Source organism: Rhinatrema bivittatum, chromosome 5 (genome assembly GCF_901001135.1).
Source record: "Rhinatrema bivittatum chromosome 5, aRhiBiv1.1, whole genome shotgun sequence".
NCBI lineage: Eukaryota > Metazoa > Chordata > Amphibia > Gymnophiona > Rhinatrematidae > Rhinatrema > Rhinatrema bivittatum.
Genome location: NC_042619.1, coordinates 281,780,157 through 281,800,996, shown reverse-complemented (window position 1 = coordinate 281,800,996; position 20,840 = coordinate 281,780,157). Strand labels below are relative to the sequence as shown.

General features: G+C 44.8%; 1 protein-coding gene across 1 annotated transcript in view; it reads right to left on the bottom strand.

Annotated features, from left to right (window-relative positions):
* Positions 1-20,840, bottom strand: part of LOC115092431 (disintegrin and metalloproteinase domain-containing protein 9-like) — a 489,095-nt gene that overhangs the window by 455,429 nt on the left and 12,826 nt on the right. The gene's annotated exons all lie outside the window — the stretch shown is intronic.

Below are 20,840 nucleotides of genomic sequence, written 5' to 3'. Positions count from 1 at the left end.
CTGTTCTTTCAAAAGGGTAACAGTTTCCTCAAATTTGTTACCAAAGAAATTGTCTCCAAGACAAGGTATATCAACCAACTTGTCATGGACATCATCACGTATTGACCTAGCTCTTAACCATGCCATGCGGCTTACTGCTATTGCCATAGCTGAGGATCTAGACAATGATTCAAATGATTCATAAACCGAACGGAGTAAATGTCGAAAACCTTCCTCCATGTCTGTAAATGGCTGTGGTAAGGAGTTATCCAAAGCCACACATATGGGACGTAATCTCTGTAGACACTGAAATAGGTATTGGATTTCGTAAAATTGATGGTGTTGGATTTTTGTGGCCAGCATGGACGAATGGTACATCTTACGGCCAAAATCATTCTAGAGATTCATGGTCTTTTCCCAGTGTGAATTTGTATGAAGTTTTGATCTTTTGGCTCATAGTAGGGCAGATACTACTACTACTACTACTACTACTACGGAGTTGTGGGGTAATTGTGTGGACTCATAGATCGTGGAATTTCTCATCCAGTATTTTAAGTCTGTTTTCCTTGATGCAGCTGTGGTGGTAAAGGGTTTCTCCCACATCTTATGCAGAATCGCATCTAGTACAGCATGTGGTATTAGAGCTGTTGGCTGTGGCATTTCAAAAATCTTTAGAATCCCTAGAACCTCAGCACGAGGGTCAGGAGCCTTTCCTGTTTCAATATTTAAGAGAGATCCTACTTTTTCTATGAATTTTGCGTAGGATAAATCTTCTGGAGGAGAATAAGGTTCCGGAAGGCCCTCAGGAGGATCTGACGGAAATCCTGTAGATGAGGTTGGTGACGACGTAGACCATTCTGAGTGCGGAGAATCCGGTCGATCTGGAATTGGGATCGGTTCTTCCAGTTGATTTGGAGATGGAAAAATTGGTATCCCTCGAGGAGAGGTTGGTGAAGATGGGCCTGGAATCTGGATATTGGAAGAAAGCATTCATGTTCTTGACTGGTGTAACAGGAGATATGGTTACTGAGTCTGTATTGATTTTTAAAAATGGATCTCAAAACCTCAGATAATCATCTAGCAGATTTGAGAGTTAATAAAAACACTGCCTTCAGTGTCAGATCTTTGATAGTCACTTTCTTAAATGGCTGAAAAGAAGATGTCACTAAAAAATTTAGAACTAATTTCAGAATCCATTGTGGGATTTTTGGTTTGAAAGATGGTCAAATCTTTTTCAGTCCTTTCAAAAGTTTCCCAACATCCAGATGTGAAGCAACTGAAAGACCTTTAAAACTTCCTCTGTAAGAGGCTATTTATTGCTGCGTATTGTACTTCAAGGAATTGTGTTTTAGACCTTTACTTAGACCTTTTTGGAAGAAGACTAATAAGTCTGAAATCTGAGATTTCTATGACAAAATGGATGTTTCTTTACAATACAGCTCAAGACAACACCATACTTGTAAATACGTCAAGGAAGCAGACTGCCTTCTAGCCTTTAATAAAGTAAATATCACTAATATCCTTTCTTTAATAAACTTTTCCTCTCAAAAGCCATGCTGTAAGACAAAAAAGAACCTGATCTTCCATTAATAGTGGACCCTGGTGAAGAAGATCTTGGACTCTTGCAAACTGTAGACAATAATCCACATTTAATTTCATCAAATCCACATTCCAGGGTGTTCGCAGGCAATATGGGGATATTAGCACTACTTGTGCATTCTCCTTTTCCATCTTTCATAGAACTCGTCCTATCATGGGCCATGGAGGAAAAATGTACATTAACTCTGCCTTTGGCCAGCTCTGAACTAGGGCATCTATTCCTTCGGATTTGGTCTCTTTGCAACAACTAAAGAACTGCTATACCTTTGCATTCTTGCAAATTGCCATTAAGTCTTTCTGTGGCATGCACCATCTTTGGACTACCAAATGAAAGGTTTCCTCACTCAATTCCCACCATCCTGGATCTAAGTAGCTTTCTGCTTAGATAATCTAGTTACATATGGTGGACGTGTATATAACATTGAGAAATTGTGAATAATCTGTGATTATTCCTGTCTGTTTTTAATTTTCTTTATAGTCTGTGTTTCATTTCTTTATAGTAAGTTATTATTCTAGTAAGTTGATTTGCTGTTTGAATAAAGCTAGAAGGAAAAAAAAAACAACCAAAAAAGAAACCTCCAAATAAACAGCTCTCCAGCTTTTAAAACAGCTTTTAAACAGCTTTTAAACTCTCCCTTGGAGTTAGTTGGCACAAAAAATCGGTTCAAACTAAAAATTGGGGCATAAAGACTGTTTTTTAAAACAATTGACCAAAAAGCAAAGGCAACAGTCCAGAAGTGCCCTGCTTTACCCAGCTTGTCCCAGGCTAAACTGTTTGCCTCCCTCCCTCCCTACCCCTCTACCCACCCACCCCTGGGGCTTGTTTTCTAATAAAGCCTGCCTAAATTCCCATTGGCAGCGAGATAAATTAGTACATTGGTAACAGTCAAGGAAATACAAATCACAAACTACCAAGATGAGGACTATCCAATGTAACTGCTGTGGAGCCTTTATTCTGAGGGAAAGCATCTGGAAACTTAGAGCTTGCCCAATTTGTGCACAACTCTCTTCCTTGAAAATGGAGCTGACCGAGATAAAAGCTCAATTAGCTCCAATTAAAGGTAGTACACCCACATTGCATTACTCAGATAATTCCCCAATATCACAGAAAAACCAGGAGTCAAGAAAAGGAGATCCATTAGGCTCAGGTAGGACCCACAGTCACACATTCTTGACAGATGAGCAGCCAACAGGTATACCCCCTCACTCAAACAAGTCATTAAAAAATTCTTTAAAATCCAGGAAGACAGTGGGCTCTGGTAGAATTAGACCTGTGATGAGGAGACACACAATGTACCAAATGCAAAAAGAACAAGCCTTCTCTATATTAAAAACTGAGGAAGTTCTTGAGAAAAACATTGCAGTATTACCAGAAAAGAGAGAAAAAAACACAATGCATGCAGTATTTCAAGATCCATAACCAAAAGAAAAATCTAATTGAGATGGATAACTCTGTCAACAGTGGCACAACTACAAACAGAAAGAGTAAAGTGAATAACAAATCTCAACTAATATCTCATAAGGAGTCCAGGAAAAGCAATAACCTTAAAGAGAGTACCTGGAAGGCTATGACCACAAATGCTCATAGTTTGGGAAATAAAATCCCAGATCTGCAGGCCCTAATGGCTGAGGCAGAATTGGACATTGTTGCTATCACAGAAACATGGTTCACAGAATCTCATGAATGGGATACAACAATACCAGGCTACAACTTGTTAAGGAAGGACAGAGAGGATAGAAAAGGGGGAGGTGTGGCTCTTTATGTCAGAAACAACATCCAAGCATCTGAGCTACAAGGAAGTTGGGGTAAAGAAGAAGCTCTATGGGTCGACCTAAAAAAAGATGACGGAGTGTCCATTTATATTGGAGTGGTTTACAGGCCTCCAAACCAAAAGGAAGACCTGGACAGAGATCTGATTGAAGACATCCATAAGATAGGTAGGAAGGGAGAAGTGGTGATCGTGGGTGACTTTAATATGCCAGATGTAGATTGGAAAATCCCATCTGCAGAAACAAAAAATAGTAGAGCAATAATGGATGCCATGCAAGTATCTTTGTTCAAACAAATGGTGTTGGAACCCACAAGAGAAGGTGCTATACTCGACTTATTGCTCACTAATGCAGATAATGTCTCAGATATCCAGGTGGGCGCCCACCTCAGCAGCAGTGATCATCAAACGGTATGGTTTAATATCACTAATAGAATAGGGAAAAGAACCACAAAGACCCGAGTTTTACAGTTCAAAAACACAGACTTTGTGGAAATGGGAAAGTACCTGGAGGAAGAACTTAAAGGATGGGAGAACGAGAGAGATGTGGATCAGCAGTGGACCAATCTAAAAGGAGCAATCACCAAGGCAACTGCTCTATATGTTAGAAACATAAAGAAAAGCAAAAGAAAATTGAAACCTATCTGGTTCTCAAAGGAGGTGGCTGACAAAATTAAAGCTAAAAGAACAGCTTTCAAGAAATATAAAGGATCCCAAAGGGAGGAGCACAAAGAAGAATATTTGTATCAACTGAGGGAGACGAAGAAAACAATCAAGTTGGCAAAAAATCAAGCAGAAGAGAGGATTGCCAAGGAGATAAAAAATGGTGACAAAACATTTTTCAGATACATCAGCGAAAAGAGAAAGGTCCAAAGTGGTATAGTGAAATTGAAAGGTGGTAATGATCAATGTGTGGAGAGAGACGAAGAAATGGAAGAAATATTAAACAAATACTTCAGCTCTGTGTTCACTAAAGAAGACCCTGGAGAAGGACCATCTCTACACAACAAGAAACTGGAGGGAAGTGGAATATTTATTTATTTTTTTTTTGGTTTTTATATACCGATCTTCCTACATTAGATGCAAATCAAACCGGAATAGATGAAAATCCTTTTACAAAAGAAAATGTGTGGGAAGAGCTAAAGAACCTGAAATTGGACAAAGCCATGGGGCCTGATGGGATTCATCCAAGGATATTGAGGGAGCTCAGAGATGTTCTGGCGGGTCCGCTGTGTGACCTGTTCAATAGATCCCTAGAAACGGGAGTGGTGCCGAGAGATTGGAGAAGAGCGGTGGTGGTCCCGCTTCACAAGAGTGGGAACAGGGAGGAGGCTGGCAACTACAGACCGGTTAGCCTCACTTCGGTGGTGGGAAAAGTAATGGAGTCTCTGCTGAAAGAGAGAATAGTGAACTATCTACAGTCCGGAGAATTGATGGACCAGAGGCAACATGGATTCACCAGGGGAAGATCCTGTCAGACAAATCTGATTGACTTTTTTGACTGGGTAACCAAGGAATTGGATCAAGGAAGAGCGCTCGATGTCATATACTTGGATTTCAGCAAAGCTTTTGATATGGTTCCGCACAGGAGACTGGTGAATAAAACGAGAAGTTTAGGAGTGAGTGCCGAGGTGGTGACCTGGATTGCAAATTGGTTGACGGACAGAAGACAATGTGTGATGGTAAATGGAACCTTCTCTGAAGAGAGAGCGGTTTTAAGTGGTGTACCGCAAGGATCAGTGTTGGGACCGGTCCTGTTCAATATCTTTGTGAGCGACATTGCGGACGGGATAGAAGGTAAGGTTTGTCTTTTTGCGGATGACACTAAGATCTGCAACAGAGTGGACACGCCGGAAGGAGTGGAGAGAATGAGACGGGATCTAAGGAAACTGGAAGAGTGGTCGAAGATATGGCAGCTGAGATTCAATGCCAAGAAGTGCAAAGTCATGCATATGGGGAGTGGAAATCCGAATGAACTGTATTCGATGGGGGGGGAAAGGCTGATGTGCACGGAGCAGGAGAGGGACCTTGGGGTGATAGTGTCTAATGATATGAAGTCTGCGAAACAATGCGACAAGGCGATAGCAAAAGCCAGAAGAATGCTGGGCTGCATAGAGAGAGGAATATCGAGTAAGAAAAGGGAAGTGATTATTCCCTTGTACAGGTCCTTGGTGAGGCCTCACCTGGAGTACTGTGTTCAGTTCTGGAGACCGTATCTACAAAAAGACAAAGACAAGATGGAAGCGGTACAGAGAAGGGCGACCAGGAAGGTGGAGGATCTTCATCGGATGACGTACGAGGAGAGATTGAAGAATCTAAATATGTACACCCTGGAGGAAAGGAGAAGCAGAGGTGATATGATACAGACTTTCAGATACTTGAAAGGTTTTAATGATCCAAAGGCAACGACAAACCTTTACCATAAGAAAAAAATCAGCAGAACCAGGGGTCACGATTTGAAGCTCCAGGGAGGAAGATTCAGAACCAATGTCAGGAAGTATTTCTTCACGGAGAGGGTGGTGGATGCCTGGAATGCCCTTCCGGAGGAAGTGGTGAAGACCAGAACTGTGAAGGACTTCAAAGGGGCGTGGGATAAACACTGTGGATCCATAAAGTCAAGAGGCCGCCAATGAAGAGTAGGTGACTCGCCAGAATGATGGCTACTGCCTGGAGACAATACCCTTATTCAATAAACATACACATGGTTACTGTGACTCCAACATCGCTCTAAGCTTCAACAGCAAGAGGAAATGTGGAAAAAAGGATTTGCACTCACAAAGACGGGAGTAGCTGGCTTGTTACGGCGGTTACTACCCCAAACCAAATAACCAAATTACTACATCCACCTTCCTCTATTCCTGATGCCTTTCAACTAGCTTGATCACTCCATTCTTATACTTCACTTTCAATGCATATCCAGCAGAGCTCTCTGCTTCAACGGCAGGGGAGAAGAAAAAAGGATTCGCACTCACAAAGCGGGGAGTAGCTGGCTTGTTACGGCGGTTACTACCCCAAACCAAATGTACCTGATACTTCACTCTCGACGCATATCCAGCATGGCTCTCTGCTTCAACGGCATGGGAGAATGACTGATACATCACAAAATTCCAGCATAGCTCTCTGCTTCAACGGCAAGGGAAAAGAAAAACTGATACTACACGCATATCCAGCATAACTTCAATGGCAGGGGAGAAGAAAAAAGGATTTACACTCACAAAGCGGGGAGTAGCTGGCTTGTTACGGCGGCTACTACCCCAAACCAAATGTGCCTGATACTTCACTTTCGATGCATATCCAGCATAGCTCTCTGCTTCAACGGCAGGGGAGAAGAAAAAACAAACAAACTGATACTTCACGCATATCCAGCATAGCTCCCTGCTTCAACGGCAGGGGAGAAGATAAACAACCAATAAGGGCTGTATAACATAATCTGGGTAAAAACGAATGGGCATGGATGTAGCTTGCTTATTGCGGCGGTTACTACCCCTACTACCTCTAACTAATCAAGCTAGATATTTCACTTGGATGCAACTTCATCACCGCTCTCTACATTAATGGTGGGGGTGGAAGGGAAATAGAACCAAGAGCTAAGAGAAACAGATAAGTATGAGAGAAAAAATGAGTGAAGCTTGCTGGGCAGACTGGATGGGCCATTTGGTCTTCTTCTGCCGTCATTTCTATGTTTCTATGTTCTATGTTTCTATATTTGCTTTCCCAGCAATGTGCAGCATAGCTATTTGTTGCAAATTATCTTCTGCCCAATGCCCACGCAAAGACCAGGTTTGTCTCTTTTGAAACCCCCTGAGCTTGTATTCCTCCCTGTTTGTTTATGTATGCAATTGCTGTTGCATTGTTGCAAAGCATCCCTACTGACTTTCTTTGCAGAATTTTCTGGAAATGAAGTAAAGCTAATCGAACTGCTCTTGTCTCTAATCTGTTGACTGACACATAGTCTCCAATTGCATCCAGAGCCCCTGGACATACTGATCTTGATAATGTGCCCCCATCCTATTTAACTTGCATTTTTTGCAACTACTATCCAGGATGGTGGTCTCATGTGCACCTTTGCCCATAGCACTAAAATTCCTGCCATGGAATCCAATAGTTGAAGATAGTCCCATGCTCTTGAGGCTTCCAAACTAACGAACTTCTCTACTTGACCTATAATCTTTTCTGTTTGTTTCTTGGTGAAATATACCTTTCATTCCTTGGTTCTGAAATGTGCTCCTAGAAATTCTATCAATTGAGATGGCTGAAGATTGCTTTTTTGAATAATTGACTATACAACTTAGTTTTTCTAACACTTCCAATACCCTTGTTGTTACTCTTACCTTCTTGGAGAGACTTTTCTCTGATCAACCAATTGTTGAAGTATGGATAAAACATTATACCTTCCCTTCTTAAAGATGCTGCCTCTACTACCATTACTTTGGTAAAGGTTCTTAGAGCTGTTGCTAGCCCAAAAGGAAGTGCTCTAAATTGGTAATGCAGCGAAAGAAAACCATCCTGTCCCAAGATTACTTTCATAGATTCGAAGCACGGAGATAGTCACAATTAAAACAGAACTGAGCATACTCAGTTTAATGCATATGCACTCTTTTGTGTAATATCTGCCCACAATAACATTCAGATGCTATTAGTGCATAAATGTTAGATTTTTGTGTTTGTGTACACACTGTGGAAAATCCTGTAAGTGGGACATAGCCAGGAGTCCCCTTGGCCTGCCTTTGTATTCTTCTCTCTATATGAATTTAAAAGCTTTAAAGAAACATTTGTAATCAATAAAGAAACAGAATGCAATTACCTTAATTCCTTATTTTATTATCTGATCAATATCACACAGATAAAACAGGTCACAAGCAGTAAGCCAACTGTTTAGCAACAATTCACACCTTATAAATGACTTAAAGGCATCAATAACAAGTACTGGACAAATCAACGGTCAATATATCATACTCTACATGAATGGTTATGACATTATCTCAATATGCATTGAATTCCAAGAACGTATACCTAACTAGTGGTACCCCGCCACACGTTGCAGTAGCACAGTCAGGTTCTTTTCCCTCCCTCCCCTGTCCCCACTCCAACTCTCTCCCCTCAAACTCACCTCTCCCCTCATTCTCCCTCCCCTGACACTCACCTCCCCCCTCATTCTCCCTCCCCTCACTGTCACCTCCCCCCACCTACTGCCTACCCTGCAGATCAGAAAACTTTTGTCTTTCTATTTCTGTGGGAACCCCCCCCCCAAAAAAACCCCCAATCCCAACCCTTTAAATCAAATAATAACCCCCCACCCTCCTGCCCCCCCCCAAGACCTGGGAAATTAAAATTGTTGGTGCTACATGTGGTCTGTCCCTGGGCGTCTGTGCGCGTTATGTAGCCAAATAGGGGAGTGCCTAACCAAATTTGCACTCCCAAATTTGTTTTGTGGTCTGGGGAGGGCTATTTTGGTGCGTTCCCGAGATCGTGCAAATTTAGTGTATGTATTTGTGTGTGAACCTCCCCCTTCCCCCAAAAAACAACCCTATGAGAAACATTCTCTTAAACTAACCACCCCACACTCTCCTGCCCCCCCTTGACCCCTCCACAAGATGTTCGCAATAAATTCATTACCACCCCCCACCCACCAGACCCCCCCGAGATCTGATAAAAATGTCGGTCGGTGGAGCGGGCATTCAGGAGCGGTCCGGGAGCGATGTATTGGCGTTGGTCCGTCGGCTGCGAGCACTGAAACGGGTTCCGACGGCCCTTTGCCCTTACTATGTCAGTGGGGTGGAGCAATGGCAGCAGTAGGTCCTCTGACATAGTAAGGGCAAAGGGCCACCGGCTGCCAGTCCTGAAAATGGCGCCGAGGGGCCCTCGCCCTTACTATATCACATGGGCTACTGCCGCCATTGGTGTCCCCCTTACTATGGTGGCATAGTAAGGGAAAGGGCCGTCGGCGCCATGTTGATTGCTGGCAGCCGACGGCCGTAGTGCAGGAGATGTGTCCTGGACCGGTCCTGGTCCCCCGCTGGAGCCTCCTGGACTTCTGTCAGGTTTTGTGTGTGTTGTGAGGGCCTGGGAAGTAAATAAATTTGGCATGTGTGGGGGGGGTGTGAGGAGGGTGGTGGGTGTAATTTATCTGTAAAGGAAATAGTTATCTTCCGGCGAAAAAAGTGCGCGAATGTGTTAAAATGGAAGTGAAACGTGGACCTGGACTGGCGAAATGATTAGTGTAGCGTGTGTTAGTGTAAGGTGTAACAGATGGCGCTTATGTCCAGCAGATGTCGCTGTTTTTTGAAAAAAAATCTTTAAACCTATTTTACCTGTCACAGGTGTGACATATCTGTAATGTAAGTACAGAAGAACCTTCCTGTATGCGAAATGAAGGTTGTGTCCAAATTTGAAAGCAATCGGTTCAGTGGTTTCTGAGATTAGCGATTTTGTCCAAACTATTTAACATTTTTATTTATATAGATTCATGTAACTAATATCTATGCATAAGCTTACATTTTGCCTACATGTTTACAGTTAGCTATTTAGAGCAAACAACTCTAAATAGCTCGGTATATGGTTATGCTTGGCTACTATAGATCATAAACATATATAATTCATAGCATGCTGTAGCTAAATCATTTTCAGTACTTCTGCCTTCAGCTGTTTCTAGCTAGGCCTAAAAGTGCAGTCTCAATCCTTATGATGGCAGTTAGCATAACTTAAGGAAATTCAGAAATTTTACCACAACACTAATAGCATCTGCCTGCTATTGATGCTACATTTTAGCAGGTGAATAAAAAGTGTTTGTGCATCACTTGTTAAGTGCCATTTTAGAATGTATGATAACATTTTTAGTGAGTGCACATATATCTGAAAATAGAGAAGTATATATATAAGTGTTATTCCCATCTTAACTCTTCCCCCAGAATGCCTACTGCTAGTTTGCAAAAACGAACGTCAGTACATACTTTTATACAAACTGACCCCTGGGCTATTTTCAAACAGCCACTTACATGCATAAAAACAGGTTTTATGAATGTAAATCTTTTGAAAGGTAAGTCCTAAGAATTCTGCATTCTGGTTCCTTGATTTTCCCTTTTGTATCCCATATTAGATAAAATTTTTAAAGATTTGTACTTGCTTGTAGGTCCCTTTATATATTATATGAGAGAGTACAGCGGTTTTTAGGCAGAGTTACTGACTGGCTGCATTTGTTAGGCATTCTCTGCAGATTAGCTGCAGAGTTTTAACCATTTGCAGATATCTAGGAGCCAATAGGCCTGTATAGTATAACTAAGTGCTGCACTTGAGTAATTAGCAGTTTACAAGGCCAATAAGAGCAGGCACAGAATGACTTGAAGTTTGTAGTAAGGAGCATATATGCATCTAGACACAAAGTATTTCTAAGCAATTAAGTGTTCCAACCAATTTGATTGATTACAATCAAAATGACCATACCATTTAGTTACAATCTACAGCTTTATAGTTCTAATGAAAACACTTGAAAAAGGACACTATTCTTAAATAATTCCACTACAATCTTAGAAAATGCTAGCTTTTACATCTTAAGTCTCAGATTCTGTCACCTATGTCTTCTAATAGCAGTTGCCAAAAAAAATATAGAAAGCAGAGTTGCTTACCTGAAACATGTGTTCTCTGAGGACAGCAGGATGGTAGTCCTCCCACATGGGTGACGTCATCAGATGGAGCCCCAACACAGAAAACTTAGACACATTTTCTAGAAATTTGATATGATCACATTGAGCATGCCCAGCATGCCCTATACCATGCATCCATGTGGGATCCCTCTTTTTAGTCTTATAACCTGGGATTGACAATAAAATAAAGCAAGAAGAAACTCAACTCTGTGGGGTGGCGGGTTTCTTGAGGACTAACATCCTGCTGTTCCTTGGAGAATACCTGTTACAATTCAGCAACTCTGCTTTCTCCAAGGTCAAGCAGAATGGTTGTCCTCACACATGGGTGAATCCCTAGCTACAGATTGTTCCCCAACATAAAAAGGGGGACCAACAAAACACCCAAAACAGGTGCCAACGGGCACAACAATAAGGGCCTTGTTGAAAGCAAAAGGGGGGACAGTCTGAACAGAAACAATGGGCCCTAGGTGAGAAAAGAGTTGGGTTCTACATCTTAAACAAGTTCCAAAGGACAGATTGGCTAAACCTACCATCATGTCAGCCATCCCTATCCAAGTAATAGTGAGAACTGAATGTGTGAAGAGAATTTAACATTGCAGCCTTGCAGATCTCTTCCATGGGAACTGCTCACACCAATGCTGCCATGTATCTAACAGAATGAGCCTTGACATGGCCCCTAAGATGCAGTCCCATCTGGGCATAACACAACTATAGGCTATACAGATATGGGCTCTGTTAAATCTCTGTCGTGATGGCCATCAGATTGATGGCCCTTTGAGGCAGGAAGGCCTTGGCCTGAGCTGCGTCTAGCAGGGATCCCATAAAGTCCAACTGAGGTGACAGGCTGAGATGGGACTTGGGGTAGTTGATAACAAACCTAGTGACTCCAACACCTGGATGGTTGAGTGCATGGATATGGTGGCCTTGCCTGAGAGGGGCTCTTGACCAGCCAATCATCCAGACAAGGGTAAAACATGCATCCCCATCCTGCGGATGTTCACTGCCAGCACACCAGGCATTTTGTAAAGATACATGGAAATGAGGCGAGTCCAAACAGCAACATGTAGTACTGGAAGTGATCTTTTCCCATCACAAATCTTAGATATTTCCAGAAGATCTCAATGTGGATGTACACATTATTCAGATCAAAGTAGCATAGCCATTCCCCTTTTTGCAGAAAAGGGATCAGGGTGCCCAGGGAAACCATTTTGAACTTTTCCTTTTTGAGAAATCTGTTCAAGGCCCTTAGGTCTAGGACAAGATAGAGTCCTCCTGTTCTCTTTGGAATCAGGAAGTACTTGGAGTAAAACTGCTCTCTTTGCCCTGGTGAAACGGGCTCAGCTGTATGGCTGTCAAGAGGGGGAGAGCTCCATGAGTAGTACCTTCTGATGAGCTATTGTGTCCCAAAGAAGGCTTGGAGGGCAATTTGAAAGGGCAACAAAAAGATTTAATTGGTACCCTTGATGGACGATGGAAAGAACCCACTGGTCTGAGGTTATACAGCCACTGGTTCTCAAAGAACCATAGCCTTCCCATGACTGATGGATCCATCACCCAGGGTATCTGGCCTATGCTCCTTACAACTCAGTCAAAACCCCTTCCCTGGAGTTTACTGAGGCACTGACTGGGCCTTAGGAGCTTTCTGCTGCCTGGGATAGCCACAAGAGCTCTGATGCTGCTGACAGGAGCAAAATGGTAGAGGATAGTCCTTCCTCTGGGGAAAGAAATACTACTTCTGCTCCAATATCGCCAACCTCCTAGATGAGCAGGACAGGTCGGACTGCTGGAGGAAAGTTGTTGGAGGGTCTCATGGTGGTCCCAATGCTGGGCCACTGCATCTTTTACCATATCTCTGAAGAGATCCTCTCCAGTGCACAACACATCAGCAAGTCTTTCCTGCATCTCTGGTTGGAGATCGAAAGTCTGCAGCCATGCTATTCTGCGAGCACCAATTCCTGCTACAGAGACCCTTGATGCCATTTCAAAAGCATTATAGACCACGCGGATCTTGTGTTTCCACACTCTGAGCCATTTTGCACCAGTGACATGAGGGTGTCCTGTTGCTGCTGAGGGAACTGCTCAGCCACCACCTCCACCTGCTTCCAGATGTCTCACGAGTGACTTAGAAAATAGCCACAGCTATTACTAGCACCAGTAGCGTGGGATATACTTAGTTTTTGGGTACTTGCCAGGTACCAGTAGCCTGGATTGGCCACTGTTGGAAACAGGATGCTAGGCGTGATGGACCCTTGGTCTGACCCAGTATGGCAATTTCTTATGTTCTTAAGTTGTTACTGGCTTATGTAGAGCTGGTAGGAAGCTATGCGGGCAATGACTATAGCTCCCTGAAATACCTTCCTCCCAAGTGTGTACATTGCTCTGTGATCCTTTCCTGGGGCACTGAAGAATAGGCTGAAGAACACTTGGCTCTCCTGAGAGCGGATTCAACTATCATCATTTGGAGGGGTAGCTGGTACTTGTCCAGAAAGCTCCCAGATTCGATAAGATATGTCCAGATATGTTCTTAAGTTATGTTCTTATATACCACATCTGCCTTCTTATTTACAGGAGGCACTATGAGAGGGTATTCCCAGATCCTCAACAGCAACTCCTTAAGGATGTTGTACACCGGGACCGATGCAGGATCTTAAGCATTTGTGCCTGGCATCCTCCTCATTTAACAACTGAAAAGAGATGGCTTCAGCCATCAACCTGGCAAAGTTAAAGTCCTCAGGTGGGGATCTCCTTCGCTCCTCCAGAGGAGATGCATCTGAGGGGACACCATAAGCAGCATCGGCGGATATTTCTGTTAAGTAAACCACCCCCCCCCCGGGGTTATAGGCCTCTTCATCCTCACTGTCATCAACTGGAAATGAGGCCCTGGGCGCTTTCACCTAGCAGTGCAGGCACCGACAATACTGGATGGGGAGCTGCAAACCTTGGTGTCTCAGGTGGCCTAGGGGGAGCTTCCTCCTCTGAGGAACCAGCCATGATCACTAGATCAGCAGGGAGAAGCTGTGGTGCCCCAAAAGGTGTCAACAACATCATGGGAACCAATGCCAGCTTGGTCGATAACATACCAATGAGCACGTGCACATATTCCAGCAGTGGCTCCAAGATGGACAGTACTGGTGCTGATGCACCGCATCATCCGCTCAACAGCCAATTACACTTGCCTCTTAAGTTCCTCCTCAAACACTGCTAATGCTAAAACCAATAGGGAGGAAGAGTGACCAAATCCTCTTCAGAACCGAGAGGTGGCTGACATCAGGACCGATGGAGTCTGTTTCGTACCCCCGGCATTGATAGAGGACTGGCTCTCCTCACTGCGAGGTCATTTCAGGGGCATCACAGCATGAGCTGGCGCATCCCTGTGCCCAGCACCATGCATCAAAAGGGGACTGATGCCAGTGCTTCTTCAGCTTCCCTCAATGCTTGACACGGTACTTCCCTGGTGCCGAGGCCAATGAACCCGATATCATGAGGCTGGAGGAGCTTGACGATGGTCGTCCTCTGGAGCCGCTGTCAGCCAACGGCATCGATGGAACTGACAGCAAGCAAAATTGCTTACCTTGTAATAGGTGTTATCCCAGGACAGCAGGATGTAGTCCTCACATATGGGTGACATCAGTAATGGAGCCCTATATACGGAAAAACTTCTCTCAAAGTTTCTATGAAACTTTTGACTGGCACTAGAGTGCCTACTGAGCATGCCCAGCATGCCATGATATTCCCTGCCACAGGGGTCTCCCTTCAGTCTGTTTTGTAGCAATTAGCGTTAGCCAAAAAAATAAAATAATAAAAGGAATGAGACCCAACTCCGCAGGGTGGCAGGTGGTTTCGTGAGGACTACATCCTGCTGTCCTGGGATAACACCTATTACAAGGTAAGCAATTTTGCTTTATCCCAGGACAAGCAGGATGCTAGTCCTCATATATGGGTGATTAGCAAGCTAGAGGCTGAGTCATTTGGGATTGAGGCAACAGTGAAGTATTGTTGTTGAAATGAATCAGCCGAAGATCACAGCAGGTTGGTTGTAGAAGGAGTTGCGATTATACTGGAAACAAGTTCTTTAAGACAGATTGTCCATAGGCTGAATCTTGTCTTCCTTCTTTGTCTAAACAATAGTGAGCTGCAAAGGTGTGAAGAGAATTCCATGTTGCTGCTTTACAAATGTCCAGAATAGGTACAGAGCGAAGGTGTGCTACTGAGGTTGACATTGTTCTGACTGAATGTGCCTTTACTCGCCCTTGAAGAGTAAGGCCTGCTTTTTCATAACAAAACTGTATGCAATCTGCTAGCCAGTTTGACAAAGTATGTTTACCCACTGCTTTACCTGGTTTGTTTGGATCATAAGATACAAATAGTTGACTGGATTTCCTTTGTACTGTAGTGCGGTTCAAGTAGAAGGATAGCACACGTTTACAGTCCAAGGTATGTAAGGCTCTTTCTCCCTGGTGGGAATGAGGCCTTGGAAAGAATGTTGGTAAAACTATAGATTGGTTCAGGTGGAATTCCATGACTACTTTTGGAAGGAATTTTGGATGAGTATGGAGGACCACCCTGTCATGTAGGAACTTTATAAAAGGTTCGTATGTGACAAGTGCTTGTAGTTCACTGACTCTTCTAGCTGATGTAATGGCTATGAGGAATACAGTTTTCCATGTAAGAAATTTAAGGTCACAGGTATCTATGGGTTTGAATGGGGAACGCATGATCCTGGATAATACTACGTTTAGGTCCCATTGTATGCTAGGGGAATGAATTGGAGGTTTAAGGTGAGTTAACCCCTTCATAAATCTACTTACGAGAGGCTGTGTAGAGATAGGTGCATCTCCCATCTTGTTATGGTAAGCAGAGATTGCACTCAAGTGAACTCTTACAGATGAAGTCCAAAGACCAGAGTCTGAAAGATGGTACAGGTAATCTAGTAGTGAGGTAGTGGGGCAAGTGAAAGGATCTAAAGATTTCTGAGTGCACCACAAAGTAAACCATTTCCATTTATAGGAATAATTCTTTCTAGTGGAAGGTTTACATGAAGCTATCAGCACTTGAGATATAATGGTTGAAAGGTTGAATGGTTGTAAAATCAAGCTTTCAACATCCATGCTGTCAGGGATAGGGATTGAAGATTGGGATGGCGCAACCGACCCTGATCCTGAGTTATGAGAGTGGGAGCTACTCCCAGATGAATGGGATCCTGGACTGAGAGGTCTAGCAGTGTGGGAAACCATACTTGTCGAGGCCAGTATGGGGCTATGAGTATCATGGTCCCTTTGTCCTGTTGCAGCTTCACTAGAGTTTTGATTATAAGCGGTATCGGTGGATACGCATATAACAGGCGAGCAAAGGCGTCCTTTGGTAGGCTGTTCTCCTGTTGTAGCAGGGAGCAATATTTGCTCACCTTGTAGTTCAGATGGGATGCAAAGAGATCTATTGTTGGTTGACCCCAACGTTGAAAGATTTTGGATGCTGTCACTGGATCCAAGGACCATTCGTGTGGTTGGAACTGACGACTGAGGCGATCGGCTATTATGTTGCGGATGCCTGCTAGGTAAGTGGCCCGTAGAAGAATTGAGTGTGCTAGGGCCCAATCCCATATCTGAGCTGCTTCTTGGCAAAGGAGGTAGGAACCTGTTCCCCCTTGTTTGTTGATGTACCACATGGCTACTGTGTTGTCTGTCTGAATCAGCACAGTCTTGTGTGAAAGGCAGTCCTTGAACGCATGCAGCGCATAACATATAGCTCGAAGCTCTAGGAAGTTTATTTGAAAAGAGGCTTCGGTTTTTGTCCACGTCCCTTGGGTCTTCAGATGACCAATGTGTGCTCCCCAGCCTAAGGTGGACGCATCTGCAGTCAGTGTCACTTTCGGAATTGGATGCTGAAAAGGCAGACCTTTGAGCAAGTTGCTCATTGATGTCCACCAGAGGAGGGAGGAACGCAGTTCCTGCGTTATCTGAATGCGAGTGGACAATGGTTGAGTGGCCTGAATCCACTGAGTTTTGAGTGTCCATTGCAGTAGTCGCATGGTCAGTCTGGCCATGGAGGTGACATGAACTGTGGAGGCCATGTGACCGAGTAGGGTGAGGCACTGATGAGCTGTAACTTGAGTTTGATTTCGGAGAGCGTGTGCCAGGAGAACGAGTGTGTGAGCACGGTCTCTTGGAAGAAAAGCTTTTGCTATGATGGTGTTTAAATCTGCACCGATGATGATGGTGTTTAAATCTGCACCGATGATGCAATGGTGCAATGGGATTTCTGATAGTTGATGAGAAATCCCAAGGAGTGAAGCAAGTGGACTGTGAGCTTGAGGGAAATGAGAGCTCCTTCTTGTGTTTGACTCCTGATGAGCCAATCGTCCAGATAAGGGAATACATGCACCTTTTGTTTGTGAAGATGTGCCACCGCTACTGCCAGACACTGTGAACACTCGAGGTGCTGAGGCTAGGCCGAATGGGAGCACTCGGTATTGAAAGTGTTGTCCTTCTACCAGGAATCGCAAGTACTGGCGTTGAGGAGGAAAGATGGGAATGTGAGCGTAGGCGTCTTGAAGATCCAGAGAGCAGAGCCAATCCCCTCTTTGAAGCAGAGGTAGCATGGTGCCTAACAATACCATCCTGAATTTCTCTTTTTTGAGGAATTTGTTGAGATTTCTGAGGTCTAGGATGGGACGAAGGCCTCCGGTTTTCTTTGGAATGAGGAAATAGCGGGAGTAGAATCCTCTGCCCTGCTGAGGCCTGGGAACTGGTTCTATGGCCCTGGCTCTCAGAAGGGTGGATAATTCTGTGTGTAGAATTTTGGAATGGTGATTCACTGTCCAAGATGAGATTGGTGGAGTTTCTTTTGGTACAGTGAGAAAATCCAATCAGTAGCCGTAAGCTGTAATGGAAAGCACCCATTGGTCTGTGGTTATGGAGGTCCATGTGTGATGGAAAAAAGCTACACGACCTCCTAGCGGCAGGTGTGGAAGTGGATTGGTGGGTTGGCTGCTGCTCTCTGATTTTCTTTCAAAAACCTGATGTTGAGGCAGTTTGAGGAGGAGGTTGAGGCCTTGCAGGCCTTTGCCTAGCCTGTGGACGCTGAGCTGGGCGAGATGGTCTTGCCCGGGTTGATGGGGGATAGTAGCGGCGTTGGCGGTAGTAAGGGCGCCTTATATCCCTTCTAGGAGGTCTTCTGGCCGGGGGTTGAGTGTCCTGAGGCAGTAAGGAGAGTTGCTTGAGTGTCTCAGTGCGATCTTTAATAGTTGCAACCGCTTCTTTAACCTCGTCGCCAAACAGGTTATCCCCCAAACAGGGAAGGTCGTCTAGTCTCTCCTGTACTTCTGGCCGGAGATCGGATGCCTTAAGCCAGGCCCATCTACGTGCTGTTATTCCCGAAGCCGAGAGACGTGCTGCAGTTTCAAAACTGTCGTAGGTAGCTCTGACTTCATGTTTGCCTGCCTCTAGGCCTTTATGAACCAGCTGATGGAAGGGTTTCTGATATTGATCAGGAAGTGTGAGTACCAGGTTCTGGACTTGTTTCCAAAGATTTCTTTGGTACTGGTTCATAAACAGTTGGTAAGATGCAATCCGGGATACCAACATAGAGCCTTGGAAAACTTTACGGCCCAAGTTGTCCATGAACCTGTTGTCTTTTCCAGGTGGTGTAGAGGCATGAGACTTCAATCTTTTAGCCTTTTTCTGGGCCGACTCCACTACCACTGACTGGTGAGATAGCTGGGTCTTTTGAAATCCAGGGATTGGTTGGACTAAATAGGTGGCGTCTGACCTCTTATTTACTGCTGCCAGTGAACCTGGATGTTCCCATATTCTGTACATGAGTTCTTGTAATACCTCATGTACTGGCACAGCCAAAATCTCCTTGGAGGATCTATGAATTGTAGGACTTCCAGTGTCTTTTGTCTGGAATCCACCTCTGCATGCAACTGGAGAGGAATGGTGTCCGCCATGTCCTTCACAAAGTTTGAGAAAGATAAATCTTCTGGAGGACACTTTCCACGGTCCTCAGGAGGAGATGGTTCAGACAGTATGTCTTCTTCTGAGGAGTACTCCGTGTCTGTATCTGTGCCTGTATCTTTTGGGGACCTCAGTGTAATTGGCCCCAGCGGTGTCTCTCTCGGCCTCGGTGGTAGTAAAGGGGACCGAAGCTGATGAGGCCTGGGAACTCCTGAGGGTCCTGGAACAAGTTCTTCATCGATATCTCTGGGCTTTTTCAAGACTGCATCGAGCAAAGTGTCCAGTTTATTCATCAGTGGATGAAGAACCGTGAATTCCGAAGATGGCACCGATGGAGTCACCGGTGGAATCGGTGAAGGCATCAGGCGTGGCATCGAGGGCATTGGCTGCGGAATTGATGGCTGTACCGGCATCGATGGCGATGGATCCGAAGGCATCGCAGCTGGTGTCGATGGCGACATCGGTGTCAATGCCTGGCATGGTACCACATCGAGGAGAGCTTGTCGCACCGCTTAACAGATGTACTCGTCAAGTTCCGCCCGCATAGCTGATGGTACCAAAGCAGCTATGAGGGAGGTGGCGATGGCGATACCGACACCTCCTCAGGCCCTGAGGAGGTATGGTGCCCGGCACTGATAGCGGTGGGGATTGCCCTGGTATCATAGGCCTCGGAGCCTCCACGCTCGTCCGAGCTTTCTTAGCGGAGGAGGCCGCATCCTTCGATGGCTCAGCGGGCACCGGTCCAATGGCGTGCTGATGCCGATGCTTCTCTTTATGTTTTTCACTGCCGGAGGTGGACGCCTTCGACGATGGCGAGGGGAGGGAGTAGAAGCGTCTCCTGCCTCACCTGGAAGTCGTCGCTTCAGTACAACTTGCCGTATCGATCCAGACGGCGATGACTGGGTTGACGTCGATGCCGATGGGAGCAACTGAATTTTGAAGAGGTGCTCCATCTTCTCCATCCGGAGCAGACGTCCCGTCGATGTCATCTTGGCGCATAAACTACAAGACTTGACGTCGTGCTTCTCGCCGAGGCAAAGAACACATTCTTGGTGCGGGTCCGTAATGGACATGTTTCTCGCACAATTCGGGCATTTTTTAAAACCCGAGGCCATTTCTGCCGGACAGCCGTTGACGGCAAGGGCCAGAAAAATGGTATGAAACCGCGAAAATCACGGGGAAAAAAACTTACCGCGATGGAACGGAAGGGAGACCTTTGCGGTGGAAAGTTTTTTCCGAACTTTTTCTAAAGTTTTATGTGTGGTGAAAATCACCACAGGACTCCAGATTAACCGCGAGGCTAACGGCTCTGCGGAAAAAAGAAGACTGAAGGGAGACTCCTGTGGCAGAGAATATCATGGCATGCTGGGCATGCTCAGTAGGCACTCTGGTGCCAGTCAAAAGTTTCATAGAAAGTTTGAGAGAAGTTTTTCCGTATATAGGGCTCCATTACTGATGTCACCCATATGTGAGGACTAGCATCCTGCTTGTCCTGGGATAATCACTTAAACCTGAAGGGGGCTAAACCAGTATGAAAGAAAAGGGACACAATATCAAACTCGATGGCAACAGGCGTCGATGACCAGTAGGCACTGACTGCACCGCTGCCCCGGGGGTATCCACTCAAAAGGAAACTTAAGGAGAAATGTTAAAAACTCTAAGACTCTACAGGAAGAACCAAGAGGGTCCTGGCATTGACTGCTGGCATAGCAATCTCAAGTAAAAAATGCATGGAAAAAGCTTTCCAAAATGGGCCAAAAGGTGCAAAATATATGAGGAACACCAACCGTGATGCTGCAGCTCCATGGAAAAGGAGAAAGAGGAACCCTGCATTGATGTGTGGTATAGGGCATGCTGGGCATGCTCACAGTAATCAAGTGAAAGTTCTAGAAACTTTG